This window comes from Vulpes lagopus, chromosome 1 (assembly GCF_018345385.1).
Source record: "Vulpes lagopus strain Blue_001 chromosome 1, ASM1834538v1, whole genome shotgun sequence".
NCBI lineage: Eukaryota > Metazoa > Chordata > Mammalia > Carnivora > Canidae > Vulpes > Vulpes lagopus.
In genome coordinates, this window is record NC_054824.1 from 114,131,830 (window position 1) to 114,156,054 (window position 24,225).

Genomic DNA, 24,225 nt, shown 5'->3' on the forward strand with positions numbered 1-24,225 from the left:
TTGCCAGTGTGAATCCAACTTTCTGGAAAAAATTGATCTAAGTGAAGCTTTTTTCTTAATTTTGAGGAATCTCTTTCTATTGATTGTCTCATTAATGGAATAATTAGGGTTACCTGGCAATTGTCTAGTTATGGCTACCAGAGCTTTCCAAAGAAAAATCTAGAAGAAAGTTTATAGTGTTTTTTTTGGGGGGGGGGGATAAATGCCTCAAGGCTCTAAGTTTGCTTAATTTATATCCCGTCCTTCAAATGTGTCATAGACATAATCTATGTTTTTGAATTCAGAATTTTTATGTTGTAATTAACTTTGGTTATGATTCAGCGTTACTTTTAACGTCATTGTGAACATTTTGAGTGACAAGGCAAAATTAGTTATTTTCTTACAATAATTTTTTTATAAAGTTGACAGATTTTTTTTAAGATTTTATTTATTCGTGAGAGACATAGAGAGGCAGAGACTTAGGCAGAGGGAGAAGCAGGTTCCCCACAGGAAACCTGGTGTGGGGCTCCATCCCAGCACCCTGGGATCATGACCTGAGCCAAAGGCAGACGCTTAACCGCTGAGCCTCCCAGGCATCCCTAAAGTTGACAGATTCTTAAGAATTTCAAATAATTTTTTTGGGGGGGACACAAAATCCTTGGCTAGGATCTTCTCAGTTTTACAGCAGCCATTAGTAGTGGGAGAAAATGTGCTCACCACTGACTGATACACTGTTGAGAAAACAGAGAAATGAGGGCATGGTAAAGTGAAATGGATTTATTTGTAGCTGACTGATTGAATAAAAGAAATGGATTGTGAATCACTGGCAAGGTTCTCAAGGCAGCCACAAGACTGAGCTGAAAACACATATTCAGAGTGACTCTTACCTTGAGATACAAGCTGTGGAACAAGCTTGGCTGGTGAGGTGCATGGAGTTTAGTAAACAGTGGTTGAAAAACACTGCCCTAGGGAAGGTGTCCTTCAGTGTTGTTCTCCTCTACACTGAGTTTTTATCAGCGTCTTGGATGAAGGCACACACACAACAAACACCTAAACAATTTTTTTTTTTTTTAAGTGCTACACTCCATGTGTCAGAATCTAGGTTTCTCATGAAGTGGACAGTGTGTGACACTGAACTAACGTAACAAGATAATGTTTAGCAGGAACGAAGTCCAACCTTCACTCTGTTTTTAAGGATCAGATGCAAATTAGAAATGTATTGGGGGAAGGGTGGTCAGGCTTAAAAACAGTTTGGGTGAAACTAACCTTTGGGTTTAAGTTGATTACAAACTCCGCGTTAACCAGCAGTGTCAGAAACAGCACGCGGTCACAGTTGCTTCTGCAGAAGTGCAGCGTGTGGTTTACTGAACATGGCCAGCAGCCCTGAGCCAGAGAGATCCCATCTGCGACATCTTCTTCATTAGTTCATGCAGGATAATGCTCTTCAGAGCCACAAAACCTGGGTATGAAAACAGATTTATCCACTTACAACCTGTGTGATTTCAAGCAACTTTAGCTTTCTGAACCTCAGTTTCCTTACCAGAAAAATGAGGGTGAAAATACTTGCCCCAAAAAGCCATTACTGAGAATACTAAAGGAGATATTTAATTTGAATACTTTCTGCAACATAGCATATTCTTGATAAATGATGGCTATTTAAAAATGAGAATAACAGTGAATTCTGACTTTAGTATTTTCACCAGAGAGTTATAGGATGGTGAGTGGTCTGGAAACCTCTTATGAAGAATGATTACAGAAATAGAATGTGTTGAATGAAGAAAACATTTCTATGTGTCCCATCTAGATTTTGAGGAGAAAAGATAGCTACTTTCAGTTACTTGGAAAAGTTGGCATTGAATGTCTGTCATTAACATATGTATTTTTTTTAAGGTATCGAAAGTAAAACTAAAGTAGACTTTCTTTATAGAAAGTCCAATCTTTAAGTAAATAGAAAACAAATGCTTTAAAGTATTGCTGTCAACCTTGTGATATGCATTCTGCAGTAGGATTCCAGCAGAAACTAGGTGCATTTATGGAAACCATCAGCCCCTCAGATGCAGTCTCAGACCAGACGACTTCCAGTGCCCCTTCCTACTCTAAAACGATGGAGAGAAGAGACACAAAGAAATCTGAATTTAAAAAGCAGAATTGCCTACCTAATTCCTATCCCCAACACATTACAGTTGTAGGTAAATTAAAAACAAAATGCAGGTGACAGTAACAAGCGTAATTTTTTTTTTTTGCATTTAATTTTTTTTAAAAGCATCAAAAAGAACTTTAATGAAATTTCTACGCCCAAGTGTTTTTCCCCCCATGGCTGGCTGGCTGGCTTATTTATTTACTTAAATTTATTTATTATTTATTTGTTTATTTATTTATTTATGATTTTATTTATTTACTCACAAAACACACAGAGAGAGGCAAAGACATAGGCAGAGGGAGAAGCGGGCTCCCTGCAGGGAGCCCAATGTGTGACTCGATCCCAGGACCTCAGGATCATGACCTGAGCCAAAGGCAGATGCTCAACCACTGAGCCACCCAAGTGCCCCTATTTATTTACTTGAGAGAGAGCACAAGCTGGGGGTGGGGGGGCGGGAAGGAAGGGGAGAGGGAGAAGTAGACTCCCTGCAGAGCATGGAACCTGATGCAGGACTCTGTCCCAGGACCCTGGGATCCTGGCATGAGCCGAAGGCAGATGCTTAACCTACTGAGCCACCCAAGCACCGCTCCCTTCTGCCCATGGCTTATTTAATGCCTTCATTACTTCACCATCAAATTCAACATGGCTTACCTCTGCCATGACTTCGTCCTGAGAATTTCTAGTCACACATAAAGGACCCTCCCTATCAACACAGACATATGTACGCAGGCACACATGTATGCACCCACATACACATTCCCACCTTGCACTAGCACAGCTCAGGTCTCTTTTCTTTTCTTTTTTTTTTTAAGATTTTATTTATTTATTCATGAGAGATGAGAGAGAGAGAGAAAGGCAGAGAGAGGCAGAGGGAGAAGCAGGCTCCATACAGGGAGCCTGACACGGGACTCCATCCCAGTTCCCCATCCCGGTTCCCCAGGATCATGCCCTGGGCTGAAGGTGGCACTAAACCGCTGAGCCACCCAGGCTGCCCCCCAGGTCTTTTTCTTTTGAAACCACATGGTAGCATTTCCTCTGCCCCACAGTGCTGGGGTGAGACAGAGCCAGTGACGTGAAAAAGCAAGATATGAGGCTTGGTTGTTCTCTGAGCACAATGACTGAACACTTAAGTCTTCAATTCCTGCCTCCTCATGTTCAGATGGAAGCCTTTTCCAATTGTGTTGGTTTTTTCATACTTCTCTCAAGCAGGAGGCTTAGATCATTGTAGCATTCACTGGCTCTCCACCTGAAAAATTACTTCCTCAGTAATTTTTTAAAACTCTTCAATCTTGATTATCTAAAATATAACAAAATTATTATTAGTAAAATATAAGAAAATATCTTACAATAGAACGCCATCTTTTAGCATCTTGATATATACATTTGGCAAATGTTTACACACTACCCTATTTTCATGTATGCCAGCAGAATTACTAATACTGCCATTCCCTTCTTATTTTATTGGACCATTAGAACACCTGCAACTTCCTATAGCCAGTTTACTATCATTGTTGCTGTGTATTTCTCGGACATAAATTTTGAAAATGAAAATAAAGAAAACTGTCCCAGTCCCATGCAATGAAGGAAATAATCCTCACCACATTTTGTTCCCATTGCTTCTGTGTTCTGTGGACTCATCTGAGTCTGACTGATTAGCACACAATGTGTTTCCTAATGACCATCCAATTAGAAATGTTTTCTCTTGTTGGGGCACCATTCTAATATAGTCTGGTTTGGTTTTAGGAAAATAAGACATGATCTGAAATTTGAGCCTGTATTTCATAATACAAGTTTGCTGCTGCGTATGTAAAATGTTTAAGCCATTTTATGATGTAGTTTGGTTGGTTCTCCCCAAGAAACCCAGGTGGAGGAGGAGTCTGGTGCATCACTGGAACAGCCATAGAGGGTTTACCTTGCAGGTGTGACTTACAAGGACCCTGCTGTGTTTCTCTATGCATTTGAAATGTCACCATCCTCCACTTAGCCCCTAAATACTGCTGACCCAGCGATGAGAGAGACTTAGTGCTCCTGGACCCAGTTAAACCCACACAGGACTCGTACCTCCAGAGAAGATGGCAGTGAATTGGCCACCCTGGCAAGAGATTTCTTTCTTTTTTTTTTAATTTTTATTTATTTATGATAGTCACACACACAGAGAGAGAGAGAGGCAGAGACACAAGGCAAAGGGAGAAGCAGGCTCCATGCACCGGGAGCCCGATGTGGGATTCGATTCCGGGTCTCCAGGATCGTGCCCTGGGCCAAAGGCAGGTGCTAAACTGCTGCGCCACCCAGGGATCCCCCTGGCAAGAGATTTCTTTCCAGATTGGGGCAAATCAAATGGAGCCACTTAGGTGCAACAGCAAGACCATTAAAGCCTGTCCCCCTGGTTTGGCCATATCCAGAGGTCCACTGGTTGAATGGGCTCCATGACTGAGTATCATTCAGGTCATTCCAGGGTGGTTCAGATTCCCAAACAAGCACAGAAATGGGGCAAGTTAGCTCCAACAAGCTTTCTTGATATGCTTCTAGAGATGCTTTTAAGGAGGCAGAGAAGGTGAGAAAATTGATGGCACCATGTCCTAAATGTGCTTTTTGCTACCCTCTAACTATTGGTCAGGAAGGGACTGTTTAAAAAATTTCCAGTTTTTGTGTCTTGCCCATGATTTGATTAATTGTCCAATTCATTTTTTTTTATTTTGTATTTCTACTTATATGGGATTTGGTTGGGAAAACAAATTCGTGGTCTGAATTTTCCAATTTGTATAGGTTATTTTAAAATACCTGACAGGTGCTTTGGAAGTTCTAGACCAGACAGCAAGTAGAATTGCCATAGTCCAAAAAAAGTTGATTAAAGCACCTCTTGGTTTTCACAGATTGTAAGAAATCATAATTATAAGAAGTAGAAAATTAAGGTTTTTTTCCAAACTGGTACAAACATCATTCACTCAATGCTATATAAGTCACAGAGTTTTTGAGTGTATGTAACTATGTCAATTCCACTTTAACCTCTCAGTGGGTTTCTGCTCAACTGAATGCCTTACCATACATACCATCTGTCATGTGCTGTAGCTGAGGGCCCGGGCCAGCAGCAGCAGCTTTCCTGCTTGAAGATCGATGCCCCTGGGGACTCCTGAGGATGGAAGGACTGTAATTAACTCTGTTTCCTTGTGTGATGACTCTTTGGTGCAGCTATAGGAACACTTACATACAAGGACTGTTAACACACACCTTCTTACTTCCCTACAAAGCCAGTACCAAGTATTTCCACAGTGTTCAGACTTGCCCTCATTAAAGGCTTGGCTAAGGAAAAGGAACACTTTTTACTAAAGTTGTTAAATCTTTCCTCCTGGTTTTCATTTTTAAAAAGTCATGAACTCTTCATAGTGCATCATGAGTGTAGACATGGTCTGTTGAACACACTAAAAACGCTGTATCAAGGATAAAAATCACTGAGGAATTCTTTTTGCTTTTACTGCCAATTGTCACGTGGAGTCAAGGCCCAAGGGGAGATTTATTTTGCACGTGTCAGTAGTCTGCTGTTGTGATGCTGAAATGCTGGGTTTGCTTTTCAAGGTCACTATTCCTTCACTCTTTACATTTCCCCTGTGTTTTCCGACCACCTTGGTGCTGATTTGGTGAAATGAACTTGCCTGCTCTGCGTGCAGGCAGGTGGGAGTCAAGAGCAAACCTGCTCTGGAGAATGGTCTTGTATATCATCTGCTGCTGACCACACAGAGGTTGACTTTCATGAGGATGTTCATTACATGTTTGTTTAATGAAGGGAACGATCTTTCAGGTTGAAAAATAATCCTGGTTTTCTACCTCTCACTGCCCTGGGATTAAGATTTCAGGATGTATTTCATGTTTTTGTATCCAGTTTACTTGTTTAAATGTCACCTCCTTCAGAATATTCCCCAGTTTTATCTCTGAGAGTTGTCACATGTGCCCTGAACAGAGCCTTTTAAAAGCCTTTTAAAAGCTCTGTTTGTGGCCTTATTGCCACAGACCCTTGAGAGATGGCAGATCGGCCACTGAGCTCAGTGTAAGGTTTGTTCTCCTGGCTACTTCTCCAGAAATAATCCCACTTAGCATACTGGTTTAGGGTTAACTTGAGGTTTAGGAGAAGACCATGTAAAAGAAAGAACACTTGTTACTCTAAGCACCATTCTTGGGTGTGAGAGACTGACAGGCATGCCACCTAGCACCCATCCTGTTTCCACATGCTGAGTGTCAGCTTACACCCCCTATAACTCAATCTAGCACCAAAAGCCAGGGAATTGCCTCCCTGCATTAGACAAGACATTCCTCATTGCCCTCCTCAGGAGGAGTCTCCCAACATGGTAGACGATCGGTCCCTTGTGTGGTGATTACAGCCTCCCATCCACACAGATTGAGCTGGCTCCACGGAGCTAATTCAGGACCACCTGCTACCAGCCAGCTGCTCCAAGCTCCTTCCTAGCAGTGGACCTATATTACAGCTTCAAAATATCACTTAGTCACCTCATTAAAATCCATGTATTTTCCAGAATACATTGATCAGTTTGTACAGAGCAGACACTAAGGCATTTTTTTTTAACAAGAAAGTGTATCATTTGCGTTTTAATTATTATTTGCCTTAATGCAATTTTTTTTTCTGTTTGTAACAATTTCAATCCATAGAACTAACGTCACCCATGTGCAAAATCCCTCATGGAGTTTTATTAATTTTGCAGAGGCTTTCATATAAAGTATTTCCCGAGGGCCTGTTATGTCCCAGGCACTGGAAATCAAGTGAGCCAGACTTCAGGCTTCCTCAGAGGCAATTGTCTTACTCATAGAGTCACACAATCTTAAATCTGAAAGGGATACTGGGAATGACTTTGTCTTCTCCCTCATTTCACTGATGGGGAAATAGGCCCAGAGCAGTTAATGGTGTATCTGTGGACACACAGCCTGGCACAGGTAGAGAAGGGCTAGGTCCCAGACCTCTTGTCCTCTGGGCCAGTGGTCTCTTTACTACAGCTTCAGAAACATTGCAAGTCTATATCTATAGCTGCAGAAGGAACAAACCAAAACATAGTATTTACCTCTAGCTTGGGCTTGTGAAATGGTGGGATGAAAAGAGAAAAAGAAGGAGAAAGATCTGCTTTTCAAATTCTTGAATAATAGATTATTGAATATCTCTTTTATTTGTAATTCTCCAAGCTTTTGACATCAAAGTCGATTGGTTTTTCTAAATCTTGCAGTTTATGTAGTTTTTAGGCAAGTAAGGAAGCAAGACTACCAAAGTGTCTCCTCTGTTGACTTTCTTGTCTCCTTTCCTTCTTTTTCCTTCCCTCTCTCTGCTGTGGCTGGAAGGCTTTGACACCTCCTTCCAGCACATCCTCAATAGACACTCTCATAGATGTCTCCTTTTAATAAACAGGCAGCTCAACTCTAAGCCTGGAATGGATTGATTAGGCCTCCCTGGGTGCTACGACTGTGAGCAGATCCTGTCTGAGAGAGACAGGTCAAGTCAATGGAAAGAATGTCATTCTCTCAAAACTTCTTAAACCTAATTTCTAAAAGTGATTGCGGAGCCTTTGCTTCTGGTCATACTATCATGAGATAAGATAAAGATACTATGTGAAGAGTAGGCCTTAGAAGCAACATTGTTTCATTTTAAAGAAGAGAAAAAGAGCTGGGGATCTAATACAAAGGCTCTTCAAATGGGTATATGGAACAAAGTTCATGTTGGGCTTGCTCTTTACCTTAATATAGAATAATTTTAGGCAATTCTATGGTTTCTATGGTCCAGCTCAAAGTGAAAAGGCCAGAGGAAACTGAAGACCCTGACCATCCCTTCTGAAGAGAAGTAATCATTTTACTATTTTTCTTTTTCAATTTTCTTTCAATTTTCCTGATCAATTGCCAGTTCATTTTATAATTATAGCATTTCCCCCATGAAAGACAGGTTATAATTTTCAAGATTATAGCTCATCTCCCCTTAGTTAGCATTTAAATTGATGCCTTTCTTTTCATGGAAATAGTCTTGGCCCTAAAGGAAGTTGAGGAGGGAGACTGTTATCAGCCACAAGGTTAGAAAATCTTTTCATAGATGAGGAATAACCTGGGACCTTTTCTCCACCACGCGGTAGTCTCTTGAATTTGATCTCACTTTTTTGGATAACCTTCAATTTCAGAGGCAGGTGTCTTTTGACCTTGTCTTCAAGGTCAGAGGCCTAAGAGCAGCACCTGTGACCTCCTTTTGAATCCAGAATTGAAGTCCAGTAGAATCCCAGGTTCTTAGAGTAGGAGGAGAACATGAACTCTGGTTCCATCCCCACAAAATGTGTGTCCATGTGTGTGTACCCATGCACGTTTCTAACAAAATTTAGAAGTAGGTTCAGGGATGTCTGGAGTGCAGTATGATAATGAAGGGACAGGGTAAAATATTTACAAAGAACTAGGTTTAACATGACTACTGGCGTATACACATTGACTGATCCAGTCGATAAATGAAGCACATGGTCCGGCAGTACTTGGTTCAGGGTTTGGCTGGTACCTATGTGTTATGGTCCAATTTCTGATCAGCAGTAAAGGGAGGTCATTGTGGTACCATGTTACTCTGAAGAATATTTTTAACTCAAGAGGAGGTAATTCGTTGTATTTATGAATAAGTACCTTTTTGTGGTTTTACCATTGCTATGATCTTGTTACTTTTTATAGCAGAGGGCTAAGGGAAAATCTCATAGTATTTCAGCTCACTCACGTTTGCTGTTTGGGTATGGCAATTAAATAATTTAGCAGGAGATGGGAAAAATAGGAGAGAAAGCTCTCCTAAGATGTTTCATAGTGATACTGCATTACATGCCTTATTATTTTTTTGTTAGTAACATACGCTGTGGCTGATATTTGTTGCAGCCACAATTAATAAATTACAGCAGCCAGTTTTGACACTTATTTCAAGGCTAATAGCGCATTTAGCTTTGAATGTAAGCCCCATTTGGAGCTATCAGTGACATGAAAAACAAATTGTTCGTCATTTTCACCAAGGTTTTATATTTTTCTCACATTTACACATTCTCTTAAGTTTTCCATATTAGACAAATATATGCAGGGTATCCAGTACAAGTTACACCAATAAATAGAGGGCCAGTTAAAAATTCTTACGTGAATTGAAAAATTAGATTTGGCTTTGACAAATTTTAACTTGCTTCAATAGCCGGGCACTTTTGCTGAGAAACTTGCCCTGTCGGTTTTTATGCTATGCTACTTAAAACTTTAGGGTTCATTAAAGATAGAATAGTAGAAATGTTGAACTGTAATTTAACTTTGAATCCATTCACTGAGTAGTGGAAGCAGCAGATCAATTTAAAGGATCGCTTTCATGCAGCTTTTAAAAGTGTGTTTATGAAACGCATAATGTGGAGATGCCCTACATATTGAACATATGAATATCTATGGAAGTATCATGCCTCAAATCAGACTGCAGGATTATGGTACAGTAGAATTAGCTTTCGCAATTGACTATATAAAGAATTGAATTTGGAGCCTAAGGGTATTAAACGGTGGGAAGCACCATATCATAGTAGCAGTAGGCTCTGACATCTTGGCTTTGCCATTTGTTTGTAAGTTACTCATCCCCTGAAGTCCTTAGTTTTCTCATCTGCAAACCAGAACTCACAGGGTGGTTGGGAGTGGTATCGAGACAATATTAACTCCTTGCAAGTTTCAGGGACCCTGTTAGGCCTACAGTGGCTGGCAGATTCGCAAGCTTCCCTAACTTTATGGAATTTCCATTCCCTAAACCATAAGTATATCCTTCTAGGCCTTGTCTATAGCATAACATAAAAATACTCTGTAGAGCAGTGGTTTCTTAATATAAAAATAGTATCCTATCCTCCATACTATTTAGGGACTTGCTTTTGGCCTTCGGTAGGTGAATGGATAAACTGTGTTGTAGTCCAGACAATGGAAATAAACTATCAAGCCATGAAAAGACATGGAGGAACCTTAAATGCATTTTGCTAAGTGAAAGGAGCCAGTCGGAAGAGCTGCATACACTATGATTCTGATTATATGAGATTCTAGAAAGGGCAAAATTATGAGAGAGTTGAAAGATGACTTGTCAGAGAATAAGGGGGAGGGGAAGGGGCACATAGAGGGATGAATAGGCAGAGGGGGTTTAAGGCATTGGAAGTCCTCCTCATGATATTAAAATGATGATACATGTCAGTCTACATTTGTCTAAACCCAAAGGAGGTACAACATGGAGAGTGAACTCCAGTGGAAGCTATGGACTGGGTGATGATAATAACTCAGTGGAGGCTCGTTGATTGTAACCAGCCAGCCAATATTGATAGTGGAGGAGGCTGCGCCTGTGTGGGGCAGGGAGTATGCAGGGAATCATTGTACTTTCCCTTCAGTTTTGCTGTGAGCCTAAAACTGCTCTAAGAAAAAAGTTCAATTTTAAATAGCAACAAGAACAACTAAACCAGTTACCTAGAAACTCATTAGGATTGAAAAACGACCTGGAAAACAAAATTTGCTTTTTTTCCCACTGCCCGGCTTGAACCTGCTGAGAATAGAAGACACAGCTAAGGTGCTATTTACTGTGGTGTCAGAAATCAGTAGGTGTTTAACAAGCCTGAAGATGTTCTGAAAATAATTATACACACTCCATTTCTGGCTTTCAGTGCTAGTCTCTTATCCTGGAACTGACTCACATTTTATGGCGAGCAAGGAGGTAGTATTCCTTGGCTTCAGTAGTGAACTCCCTCAAATTATACAGGAAGGTCTGGCAACATCATCATCACCCTGTCCCTCCTTCATCTCTGGTCCCTTTGGAAGTTGGTGCAGAATGTTCTTTCTACTTCTACTAAGCCTTGACTCACTGTATTTTCTGATTTCTTACCTAGTGACTCTGAGTGATGTATTTCAAGAGCATTCTTTATTGTTCAGTTTTATTTTAAGTGTCTTCTAAATTCAGGTCATCCTTTCTATGCCCTTCTGTAGCATGTATAGGATGTGGGAATGGGTTTTTTTTTTTTCTTTATTTGTTTGCCTCTTACCATATTAGGAATTCTCTGGTATGCTGGGTTTTAATTAAATAGCTGGGGACACGTAGAAGTAGCCAGAAAAGAGGAAAGAGATGGGAGCCTACCCAACTCAACTTCCTTTTCATATTGGGACAGATCCTTTACTGCTGTAGGGAACTTCTCTCTTGCTTGAAGAAATTGGGAGTGGCTGTTTGAGGCCTATTTCCTGGACTCTTCTTTCTCTCTTAGGAACTGGGTTTTGCACTGAGGGGGGCACTTGACGGGATGAGCACTGGGTGTTATTCTGTATGTTGGTAAATTGAACACCAATAAAAAATAAATTTATTATTAAAGAAAAAGGAACTGGGTTTTGAGGCAGGGCTAATGATAAAAAGCAAAACTGCAGATCTTCAGCTGGTTGTAAATACCTCCTTAGGAGTAAAGTTTTCTCAACCCTGGTTCATATTGTTAAAAATGATAAGCACGGCCATTACTATTTGGCAGGTAGATACTAATTATTAGAGAATGTTGGCAGACTGTCCCTGTGGTGGTATGTAAGGCAACCTAAAGACCAGTGGCATTCATGTATTTTATTTTATTTATTTTGGAATTTCCAGAATAATTCTAATTATGCTCAGGGTACTTATGTAATTCTGTTTAGAGCTTGAGCAGGTAAGGAAATGTGAAGAGCCAGCATCGAATATATTTGAAACATCAGGGGCACATGGGACAGATGATGCTGGAAAGGAAGGCCAGCGACCCATCAGGGAGGATGTGTTTGATGTGCTACCAAAGTTGGGTGTTGTTTAGATATTTTGATTTTCTATTGCTGAGTAACAGATTACCATAAACTTAGCAACTTAAAACACCACCTATCTATCATCTCACATTTTTCGGCTGGTCCTCTGCCCTTGGTCTCATAAAGCAGAAATCAGGTTATTCACTGATTACATCTTCCTCTGGAGGCTGAATGGAGGAAGCCCCACCTTTGTGCTCTTTAAGCTCTTGGGGGGATTCATTTTCTCCTGATTGTAGGCCTGAGGTCTCCACTGTCTTACTGGCTGTCAGTTGGGGACCCCTCTTGGCTACAGAGTCTGTCTTGGGTCCTTGCTATGAGGTCTCCTCTGTCTCAGCAACAGAGAACCTCCTTCATTTTGAATCTCTGGACCTTCAGATCTGTCTGCCTCTCTTTGTTTGTTACCAGCCTGAGAAAACTCCGCCTTGAAGGGCTTATACAATGAGATCAAGCCCACCCGAATCATGTCCCTTCTTAAGGTCAGCTGTGTTGTATAGCATAACCTAATCATGGGAGTCAGATCCACTCTGTTCACAGTTCCAGGGTTTGTGCCAGGTGTATACACCAGAGAGACAGGGAATCTTGGGGCCATCTTAGAATTCTGCCTCTGACAAGAGGTGATGGGGTTTCCGGGGCTTTACAGTGGGGACCCATTTGGCCATTTGTGTTTTTTAAAACATATTTCTATGAAATAGTAATCGAACAGACTTGAAATGGGGACATTAGTTAGCTCTTCTAACATATACCATGCAAGAGATGCTAAGGACCAGAATCAAGGCCGTGGCAGTGCGATAGAGCGCAGAGAATGCATTATAAAGAACTATCCTGAAAATGAGCAGTTGATTAACTGGATGTAGGTTGGGGATATAGGTAGTGATAAGAGACGGCAAGTTATAATGACTTCTGAATTTCTGCATTGAGTGACTGCATAGACAGATGTAGAACATAAGGAGAAAAGTTTTAGGGGAAGATAATGAATTTAATTCAGAAATATTGAATTTAAAGTGCCTGGAATATGAAAGTAGCAATCTACTATTACAATTGGATATATCGTTCAGCATTTGGAAGAGCAGGCAGACTGGTAGGCTTTGAGATAACCATTATCTTTCATACTAATTCAGATATGGGAATAAATGAGATCGTGTGGATAGTCCATGAATAAATAAGAAGAGCATCCATAGCCAAGCCCTGGGGAATACAGGGGAACGTTTAAAGCTGGAAGTGGGAGAGCTTTGTCAAATCTCCTTACAGCCAGTCCTGACCCATGTGTGCCATACCCTTCACTGATGCACTGGGTGTGCCTGAGCCTGTGGGCGCATTAAGTGTTGATTATAGTTGGCTGAGTAGCCCTCAAATAGTCCAAAGAGAAAGTCTGTGTAGGAAAGCATATCCTTTCTAAATGCCATTCAGGCATTGGTTGCACTATTGAATGTAGAAAACAGGAAGCTGGAGATTGTCTAAGGTACCATCCATTGAGGAACCAAGTAAGCATTGTCATTCCTTTGTGATGGATTCTTGTGTCTCTTTCCAGTTTGTTGTTGATTTTCCTTTTATTTCTTTAATTTGGCCTTTGCTGTCTTTTATACTTTGGACTCTCCTCCATTACACAAAGTGGTAAGAATCATATGCATTTCTTATAAGGAATGACTGATCCCAGATTTCTTTTAACAACTTAACAACTACTAGGAGTAGTTTTACATTGGTATACTGTATAGTTATGATTTTCTAAGGTATCATGACTATACTATGAACTATGAAGCAGTGGTGCTGTTCAGAAAGCGCTCTTAAAATTTTTATCTCAAATTAGAAAAAATAAACCCCTTATTCATAGCCTCCAGGAGTTGTCCAGTTGGGGACTATGGTGATGCCCTGCTCCTCACTCAGATATTACTCCCTACCCCGCACCAACCCCCATCTTTCCTCCCTCCTGGTCCAGGATAGAAAGGCATCTAGTGCCGAACTCAGGGTTTGCTTCCCTCTCTCTACAGCAGAGAAGCAAAGGATTCTTTTCCTCTCCAACCCAGAGGTTGTTCTTCTGGACAGGGTCATGAATTCCAAGCTTTTTGTTGGAACACATAACATTTCCATCAATAAAGTTAAATTCCTATAGCTTGTTGGTATGATTTCCCTTATGTGATGACTATTATGGATTATTTTATTTCTAGATAAATGAAATTTAGGTCTCTCTCTCACTTCTCCTGCCAAGGCTGCTCTGTTTTGTTAGTGTTGCCTGGTGACTGTTTCCTGAAATCTTGGTACAGGATATCTCTACGAGTGGCAAATTAAAATGGCCAGATTAGATATTAATTCACGAAATGCTTTGATCAGTGGAGATTTCTTCTTTTCAACAAATAAGATATCCTTGCTGTGTGGGAATATATTTTTTCAATGTAACAGACAGCTGTGTTTAACTGGTATGTACATTTATAGTCATTTTCTAATAAGAGTGAAAGAAAATCCTATCTCTAAGTCCTGTTGCCACTTAGGAATGCACCTCATTTTCCCTGCTGCCGCTTATAGAAATGAGTGATGGTGTGCAGATGTACAGCCAGCACAAGAAATTGGTTCTTATTATGGTGTTTGGAAAACTGGGAAGAATAAAGAGACTTGTTATTTCTTATGGAATGCCATGGTGACAGCAAATAAAGTCACTAAAGAGCCACCACATTCTTCAGGGAAATGCCATTAGACTGAGCGTGTTGAGCTTATGAATGGTCTTAAATGATTACCCCAAGCAAAATGCTTCAGTTAATGTGCCTAGTTATTCCTTTAGGGGAAAAAACTGTCCAGAATGTCATGATCTGCAGACCTTCTTTAATAGTACAATGGCAAAGAATTCATTATAAGGGGAAAAAAAACCGCCAAAATTGGAAATTTTTTTTTTCAAAAATACATTCTACTTGGGGCTTTTATTATTTGTCCCCTGCCATTTTCTAACAAGTATTCAAGGTGTTTTGTGTAAGTGCACAGAATGTAACAAGAAGAAAATAAATTCAAAGAAAGAAGCACCAAGAGAAAATGGAAGAAGCCAGGAAGGAGGTCAGTCCAGAAACACATGTTCTGAGCTTTCTTACAGGCCCTGGGGAGGAAACCTGGACTCTTGGTGTCTGCACAATAAAAACACTCCAGTTTCAAAGGTCTCCAAAGAAACGTTTTTTTCTGAGTCCGCTTGTTTGAGAGAAAAGCTCTCCTGCAGTTCTCTGCTAGCTTTTTCCAGGAGAAGATCATGAATACCCATCAGGAAAGCCTCAATGATTGTTGCTTCTCTCAATCTGACCTTCAATAAGTAATGATTTGTCAGTTTGAGATTATGCTCCTCGTTAATTATCTGAGATTCAGTGCTTTTTATGTTTTCAGTTTGTTGCAGAGCTGTATTTTTAATAGCAGAACTAGGGATGATATTGACATCTGCCAGGAGAGGTGAGAGTTTCTAAATATGTTCACAAAGAGAACATCAGTCTCCTTTGGCAAGGACATAGGCCATGGAAGTACTGGAAGTTAAGGAAATATTTGAAATTAATAATGGATCCAGGCCATTGTAGAGACAAAAAGATGCTCCAGGCCCCAACACTATACTTTATAGAGCATGACTTCAGTGATTCCAGCTCAGAAAAACTTTAAAGCTTCGGGAATTTCTTGTGCATTCTTCAAGATAACCCCAAAGCAAACTGTGTGCCCAGATATGTAAATATTAATCATCTCCTTTATTGGGTCATTAACTATAAGCCCATTAAATATTGTGATTCCTACAAAAATACTGATTTCACTTTTAGAAAAGTTTTTAGGTAGCAGGACCAATTGCACACTTGAGTTAACTCTCCAGTCTGCTATTTACGCTTATCTTTCTACTCTCCTCTAGTTAGATGAGGGAGAAGAGATTATCCTTCTGACTTTTCCAGGAATTTAAAATAAAATTTTAAAAAGGGGATCCAGAACACATCCCAGGACGTGGGTCCCAGTGCATGTATTGCTGTCCACATTCATTGCCAAGACTGTACCTACTGTGCGTTTGGTGTGATGTTCAGGACTGTTGATGCCTGGAAGGTCAGGCTGATTAAGTACAGTGGAGTCAAGGGAGGTCCCTAGAAACCATGATCCACCTTATGTTTTTCTGTTTCAGAGTGGGGTAAAGTTTGTATCAAATGAACATAATGGAGCGGAACCACAGCTCCTTGAGGGAAAACCTGAGAAATTTATTAGCAGGTTAACCTGAAGCATTTGAAGGAGATTTTTAAAACTAATAGGTTTTTCATTTGTGGGAATAAAGTACTGCCTTCATGCAAAAATAGGAGGAAAAAAAATCTAACACTCTAGATCTGGCCAAAGCAGATTATACCCACGGGGTAGAAAAATATAAATAATTTGGTCATGAACAAATTTCAAAGATCAGGGCAGTTTTGGAAGAATTTGAAACAAGGAATCAACTTCAGATGCTTTTATTTAGCTTGCTTTTCTTTGCGATTAAGAAAAAATAATTCTATGCCAGGCATTGTGATACATGTGGAGAGTCCAGTCCTGAGTTAAAGCTGCTTGCCTGAGAGACTAACATTAACACTATTCAAATCGTGTAGAAACCAGTGTAAAACTGCCACCCTGACCCTGACCAGTGCAGTGCAGGTGCTGTATAAGCATATCTTCTGGGATTTGAGCTAGTCCTGGAGGTCAGGGATGGAGTCCTGGAGAAGAGAACTAAAAGACAAGTGGGTAGAACATGCCAGGGCCCAAAGATGGCTTGTGCAGACTTCGTTTGGGAGAAGGGGCTGAGGGAAGGCCATATGAAGGAGTGTGGAGGTAAAGGGGTGCTTTGTAGGGGGGGAAGCTGAAGAGGTGTAGGGCCTTCTAGGTTGCACTGGGGTCTTACCACCTTCACACTTGAGCTGGCTGTGTCCCAGAGCATCTCTCACTACTGGATCTGATAGACACTGCTCTTGCCACATGAACTCATTCTCCATGACATTTTTTAAATGTAAATACAGAAGTTAAAATAAATGTGATAACGTCTCAGGGGTGACCCCTTGGGATTTGACTTCACATCATGGACCCCAGGCATTTTGCTGCCCATCTTATCCTTGTTAAACCAGCTGAGAGTGGGTGGGGCAGCTTTCTAGTACCAACAGTAAAGGAAGGGGGAACAGCATCACATGAGCCCCTGAGAACATCTCTAAGCCTCTCAGGCCCAGACTTCCCAGTTCAACCCTAAGTGCAGGGGAGCTCCAGGAAAGATAGTTACTTTCTTGTGAGTGCAAGAAAAAGCAGAAAAATCAGAATGAGTGCATAGGATTTTCCTCTTTGCTTGAATAGAATGTTTTCCATTTTCCTGCCAAATATATTACAGTTGTTTCTTAGAGCAAAAGCCTGTACCGACTCGAAAAGTAATTTTTCTTTTTTTTTAAGATTTTATACATTCATGAGAATACACAGAGAGGAGAGAGAGAAGCAGAGACATAGGCAGAGGTAGAAGCAAGCTCCATGCAGGGAGCCTGATGTGGGACTCGATCCTGGGTCTCCAGGATCACACCCTGGGCTACAGGCAGCGCTAAACTGCTGAGCCACCAGGGCTGCCTGAAAAGTAATTTTTCTTGATTCATTTTGCTGGGTTGTTTCAGTTTTTATGTGATTGTACTTAGTACCACTTTCTAATGCTTTCTTTTTTAAACCACAAAACTTAAATAATGATCTTAGATTCAGTTAACAGCACTAACACTCTTTTGAGGTTAAGTGAGTACCTAGAACTGCTGCGAGGAGAGCAGCTCCTGCCCTCCTAAGTTTCTCGAACTCTGCACGCGTGTTTCTGCAGACCTGTCTGCAGAGATGGGGCCTGTCTGGTCCCGTTTAGAATCAGAACCAGGCCTCTCTTCTTAGCTGGGTTGAGCAGTCTCCTCCCCACCCCCTTTCACAGGAGTGAGGACTGACAGGCAAGGAGGATTAGTGCTGGCTTTTCAGGATTGGGAACTCAGGCAGTATTAAGCCATGATGCCCCAATAGAGTGGTGTCAGAATACAGTAGCAGCCTTTGGCACATAGATCCAGCCGTATCCCTTAGTGGTTCATACGAGGTATTACACGTGTCAGAAAAAGTTGAAGAAAATGTATTAAAAAATCAAGATATTTAATGATCGAAAGGGTCTTTTCCCCCCCTCTATCTGCTGGATTTTAAATATTAATCCAAATTACATGTTCACATAAAGACTGGACTGGGGACGCCTGGGTGGCCCAGCAGTTGAGCATCTGCCTTTGGCTCAGGGCGTGATCCTGGAGTCCCGGAATCGAGTCCCATATCGGGCTCCCTGCATGGAGCCTGCTTCTTCCTCTGCCTATATCTCTGCCTCGTGCTCTCTCTGTCTCTCATGAATAAATAAATAAAACGTTAAAAAAAAAAAAAAGGACTGGACTGCTTTCAGTATCACTTAGAATGAGATCATCTATTTCTTCCAGAGGCTTATTCATATTTCATTATAGGTCTTTCATACATTGTAAGATCATTGTAATTTATAAACTATTTAACTCATAAAATGATATGATTACATTTTAAAATTATGTGAGTAGTTTATATAATAACCCTCATATCCTTCCTCTCCTGCTTTTACAGCCTTGCCCTAGTAATAGGCTAAAGCTGTTGATGGAAAGGACACAGGTTCACTTATTACCTATTTGTTTAAAGCCACGACAGTATTATTCTTACATTGTTTTGATCATTGATGCCTCCTAGATTTGAAAAGTTAGTGACAGTGGTGCCACTTTTTACTCATGAAATTGATATTATTAAAACTCTTTTTTTCATTGTCAACATTTGCATTTCCTATGGCTGTTTATTAATGAGTTATAAATCATGATTTCGGTTTTTTATTCATTTATTCATTCGTTTGAGAATTATCTTAGGAAAGAGATTAAGGACTTCCTCTCACAGGAAGGAATTCTCAAAGTTCCACATCATTCAGAATTAGACCCTATGGTTATTTTACATGATTCAAATTTGTTTCTGTTTCAGACATTCCTGTCTCTTAGGCCTCCTTTTCTGCTTTCATTTTGCGCACTTTGGCTTTAGTGACCTGAATCCTTAGCAGATTAACAGCAGGAAATGTTGTCTGATAGTTCACTGCCAACATCTCATATGTGTGATGTGAAACTCTTTGTAAAAAACTGAGCCCGATGTTTTTGCTGGCCAAGAAGAAGCATGCTTCACTGGAAAGCTATTATCTACCACAGTGCATGTCTGAGCACAAAAGTCTGATTTCAAATAGAGGCTGAAATTGCTTCAACAAATGAAGGCAGAAACAGATTGTGGCTGAGTAAAAAAGGCCTCTTTTTTAAAAAGTAGAGAGGCTTCCCGTTCAGGAAGGGACTCTTGTCACCAATGTGCTAAAAGTATCTATGTACTGAATCTCAGTCAAAACATAGGGCAGCTCTATTGCATTTGAACAATTCATTCTGGTTTTGCCAGGACTATAGGCCATATGTGTGATTATATATAACTATCTTATGGTTTGGCCTATGATGTGCCAAAATATGCCAGTATACTCAATATATATTAACCATTTAACGTGTGTTTGTAAATGATGATTGAATGTACACTCAGTTTATGGATAATAATAGTATTTTTTTAACAATTTCTCAGTTTTATACAACGAGATTTGTTTTTTATGAGAGAAATGGGATGATTTCCCTGCATAAGGAATAGGCTTTCAACAGTATCTCAGTCTCTATACCAGATTTCAGCATTAGAAATCCCAATGTATTGGGCTCCCTATCAAAAGAGCCTATTCAAGCTAACCAGCATTAGCTCTTGCTTTCCATGAGCTAGGCAATATGCTTTCCTGTCTAACCCCACAGAGCCAGCCTCTATAGAACCAGGGTATAGCTTCAGGGCTGACATATTTCTCACTTAGAACAGAACAGCAAGAAAAGAAACTTGAATAGGTAGGGATGCCCATTTTAAAGATGTTTCAAGGGAAGCCTGGATGGCTCAGCGGTTCAGCGTCTGCCTTCAGCTCAGGTCCTGATCCCAGGATCTGAGATTGAGTCCCACATCAGGCTCCTTGTGGGGAGTCTGCTTCTCCCTCTGTCTCTGCCTCTCACCCTCTCTGTGTCTCTCACAAATAAACAAAATCTTAAAAAAAAAAAAAAAAAGATGTTTCAATAATACTAGATGAATTCTAATCTCTGGATAACCAAGCCAGGGAAGGAAATCACTAGTTTTTTTTTTAAAAGTTATCAAGACCAGGAAAGAGTTTCATACTCCTATTTTAACAGAACACTCCAGATAATCATTGCTAACTTAGCAAGAATGTGGCAGAGATGAGGTGATGTGATACAGTCATTGAGAAATGTTGGTTTGAATGAGGTGTAACTGTCATGGCTTACTGAAAATGACTGTGTATTTAAAGAAAGAGCTGTCCATATATGCAACATCTTGACCGAAGAAATTTTGTGCCCACCTCTCTTGTCAGCCTTCTTTGAGTATACTGCCTGGATAACATGTGGGATCAGCACAAAGGCTGTTAACATCCCATTAAATCCTACCCCTGTGGGAATAGATGCTGGCAGTGGCAATATGGGTAATACTGTACTAACTTACTAAACTGAGCATTAAATGTACATATAAGCCAGGAGGCCTGAAAAGGAAGTACTAGATGCACACGAGGCAACTGGTACCATATCTTGCTACTTAGACCTTCCCAGCCACAGATCTCTCGAAAGACTCTATGGGCTATTTTCACCAACCAGACACTGTAATCTTTTAGTCCTGGGTTGACCACAACCTCTTGGTATTTTCCAGGCTAGAGTTTTTTCTACCAAGAGTCCAAAAGAGAAAAAGGAAAACCTAACTTCCATAGAGTCCAGGTGTCTGATTGGGGCTTAGGATTTGGCCCTTGTTTGCCAAGCATTTCAGATGTTCCTGAACTATGGATAAGTTGTGATGCAATCAGTTAGAAATAAAGAGAATTCTAATTGACCTTTGGAAGGAAGGAAAATAGAAAAGCACTCAGTGGAAAAATGCAATTAGGGAAGGAAGCATGAAAAAAAATGATGGCATTTTGCTTTAAGATTAATCCAATATAATGTGAGGGAAAATTCTTCAAATTCCTGCCATTGGCACTTGTTAGGCACATGTGTTGAATGCCTGCTATATCTGGGAACACTGTATCAGGAGCATTAAAAAGATGGGCAGTTTGCGGTCTTTGGGGAGCAGAAATATAGGTTCACAGCATAGAACAATACACGGAAAATTTTAATTCCCAAAAGAAAATGAATGGTCTATTTGAGGAAGACAAATGGTAGAAAGAATAAAGTACTTCTAGCGTTGACACGTTGTCAGATGTCAAATCAGCTAAAATAAGGTACAAAAGTATCTGTTTTCTTAAACGTTGTCAGTATCATAAATTTTCCTTTATATTAACACAAGTGGTTTTAAGCCTAAGGCAGTATATGACAAGAGGGTTTTGGGAGTCTCCCCCTCCCATTTTTCATTATGGTAGTTTAAAGAAAGGCATATGTAAATTCTGAGCAGACTTAAAATACAGGCAAGTCCTGGTGCCAGTTTGGTCCCCATCCCCTCCTGAGAAATACAGACTGATGATGAGCTCCTGTTCTCAGACAGAGCGACTTGCTCTGCCTCATTTTATTTGTGATTGTGCAGCTTCAGATAGATAATAACTATAACTATCTTCCTGAGCCAGGAGATTATATTTGACTTCACAAATTTCTCTAATTTCAGCATTTAGCCTTTGCTGGAGGAGAGCTTCATAGCTTTGTGAGACTAAAGCAAAAAAAAAAAAAAATTGCTTTAGAGTCCTCATATTTAAGAATTTCAGGTCATAAACATAATTTAACTTAAAGTGAACATTTCGACTATGCCTGCATGAATCCCCTGGGACTCTGGAAAATGTGAAAATACCATGGGCCCACTTCAGAAATTCTGGTTTGATGAGATGGGTTTCTGGGCATTGGCATTTTTTAAATCCTGCCAGAATCCGCAGTTGAAAACCATAAGTTTAAAATATTGCTTCTACAACATTGGTTATGATATGCTGGGTAAGAAAAATTTTTCATGAAAAAGAAGTTGCCTTTTTAATCTCTTAATGGTATTTGACCAAAATGAAACTCCATAAAATAAATACAGGAGGCATGACGCCACAGGGAATGTCTTTATATATAGTCAGTAAGGGTGTAAGGTACATGCACAGAGAGATAGCTGTGATATAAGACAGAATAGGGAAAGTGCCCTCTTCATTGCTATATAATGCCATAATGTCCAAAGGGGGGAGAGAGAAAAAAAAAGAAAGAATCACCTGTGGCGGGGAAGATAGGAAATGCTTGAAAGAAGTGGCACTGGGAAAGCCTCATGAAGATGAGAGAGACTTGACAGGCAGAAGGCAAGGTGTAGAGCATATGGGGACATTTAGAGCATCAATATGGGTAGGGGCTGAAATGGATTGAAACACATCAAACCTGTTTGAATCATGAGTTCATAGTGATTATCTAAAACAAAAGTTCTAATTGGTGGCTGTGGATGATGCTAGAGAGGACCTCATTATCTTGAAATTGGATGAAGAAAAAGAGTGAGCATTGATCCTGACTTTTGTCATCAAACTGTGTTTATGCAACAAATAATACTGACAAAGAGAAGTATCTCCTCATAGACCTACTCCAGCTAATAAATGCAGGAGGCATGATTAGGATTCAGATATGCTTATCTTGCGACCTCAAATTAATGGATCTGGGGCATTGATCATCAGTGACTGCTAATACAACAAAAAAAGACAAGAGTCATTTGATGCCTCCTGATTGAAATTGCACAGCATCACTCAATGGAAAACAGTCAAACCAGAATCAGATCAAGGTTCTAGATTTAAATGCCAGGTTTCTCAGCAATTAGAAACGACAAATACCCACCATTTGCTTCAACGTGGATGGAACTGGAGGGTATTATGCTGAGTGAAATAAGTCAATCGGAGAAGGACAAACAGTGTATGTTCTCATTCATTTGGGGAATATAAATAATAGTGATAGGGAATATAAAGGAAGGGAAAAGAAATGTTGGGAAATATCAGGAAGGGAGACAGAACATAAAGACTCCTAACTCGGGGAAACGAACTAGGGGTGGTGGAAGGGGAGGAGGGCGGGTGTTGGAGGGGAATGGGTGACGGGCACTGAGGTGGACACTTGACGGGATGAGCACTGGGTGTTTTTCTGTATGTTGGTAAATTGAACACCAATAAAAATTAATTAAAAAAAATAAAAATAAATGCCAGGTTTCAGGAAGTACAGGAGACAGAGGAACACATTAAATTATACCATGGAGATGCAAACAGTAAGGTCTAGACTGAGAGGGTACTACAGACAAATGACCTGTTCTCTTAAATTAATTTCAAGGTTAAAACCAAGATAAATGGTGAACTTGCAGACTGAGGCTAAAGAATTGCATCAGCCGATTATAGTGTATGAACTTCTCAAACTTAAAAAGAAACAAAAATCTTTGAAACGACTGGGAAAATTAAAGTCCTGACAGTCTCTGACTTACAGTGTTTAACTTAGAATTTTTTGACTTCTTGATGGTGTAGAAGTGACACGTGTTCAGTAGAAACTGTACTTCAGATTTTGAGTTTGCATCTTCTCTATGTGGTAGATACTCTCCCCTGAGGCTAGGCACAGGGAGCAGCTACAGCTCCCAGACAGCCATGCCACCACCAGGGTAAATAGTTGATACTCAAAGCCATTCCAAGTCCATGCAGCCATCCTGATTGTTACTTTCGGCACCTATTCACTGAACTACCTGAGATGTGCAATACTTAATTATAGAATAGACTTCGTGTTAGGTGGTTTTGCCCAACTCTAGGCTGATGGTAAATGTTTTGAGCATTAGGCTGAGCTGTAATGTTTGATAGGTTAGGTACATTAAAAAATGCATTTTTAACTAGGGTATTTTCTTTTTTTTAACTCAGGATTTCTCTTTTTCTTTTTTAAACTTAGGATATTTTCAACTTACAATCAGTTTATGGAGTGCAACCCCACTGTAAACTGAGGAAAGTTTGTAATGACTAGATATTTGATGATATCAAATACTGATTGCTGATGAGTAGATATTTGATGATATTAAAGACCCACTTTGTTGAGATGGGATAGGGGTATTGAGATTATGGGTTTTTTTAAAGTTTTTTATTTATTTGAGAGAGAAAAAGAGTATGGAGGAGCAGAGGAGGAGGGTGGGGGACGAGCAGACTCCACGCTGAGCATGGAGCCCAACATCGGGCTTGATCCCAGCACCCTGAGATCATGAACTAAGCTGAAACCAAGAGTTGGATGCTTAGCTGA

The 24,225-nt window shown here is 40.2% G+C and overlaps 1 protein-coding gene across 22 annotated transcripts in view; it reads left to right on the top strand.

Annotated features, from left to right (window-relative positions):
• EPB41L3 (erythrocyte membrane protein band 4.1 like 3) overlaps nucleotides 1-24,225 on the top strand; it is a 206,301-nt gene that overhangs the window by 125,164 nt on the left and 56,912 nt on the right. The gene's annotated exons all lie outside the window — the stretch shown is intronic.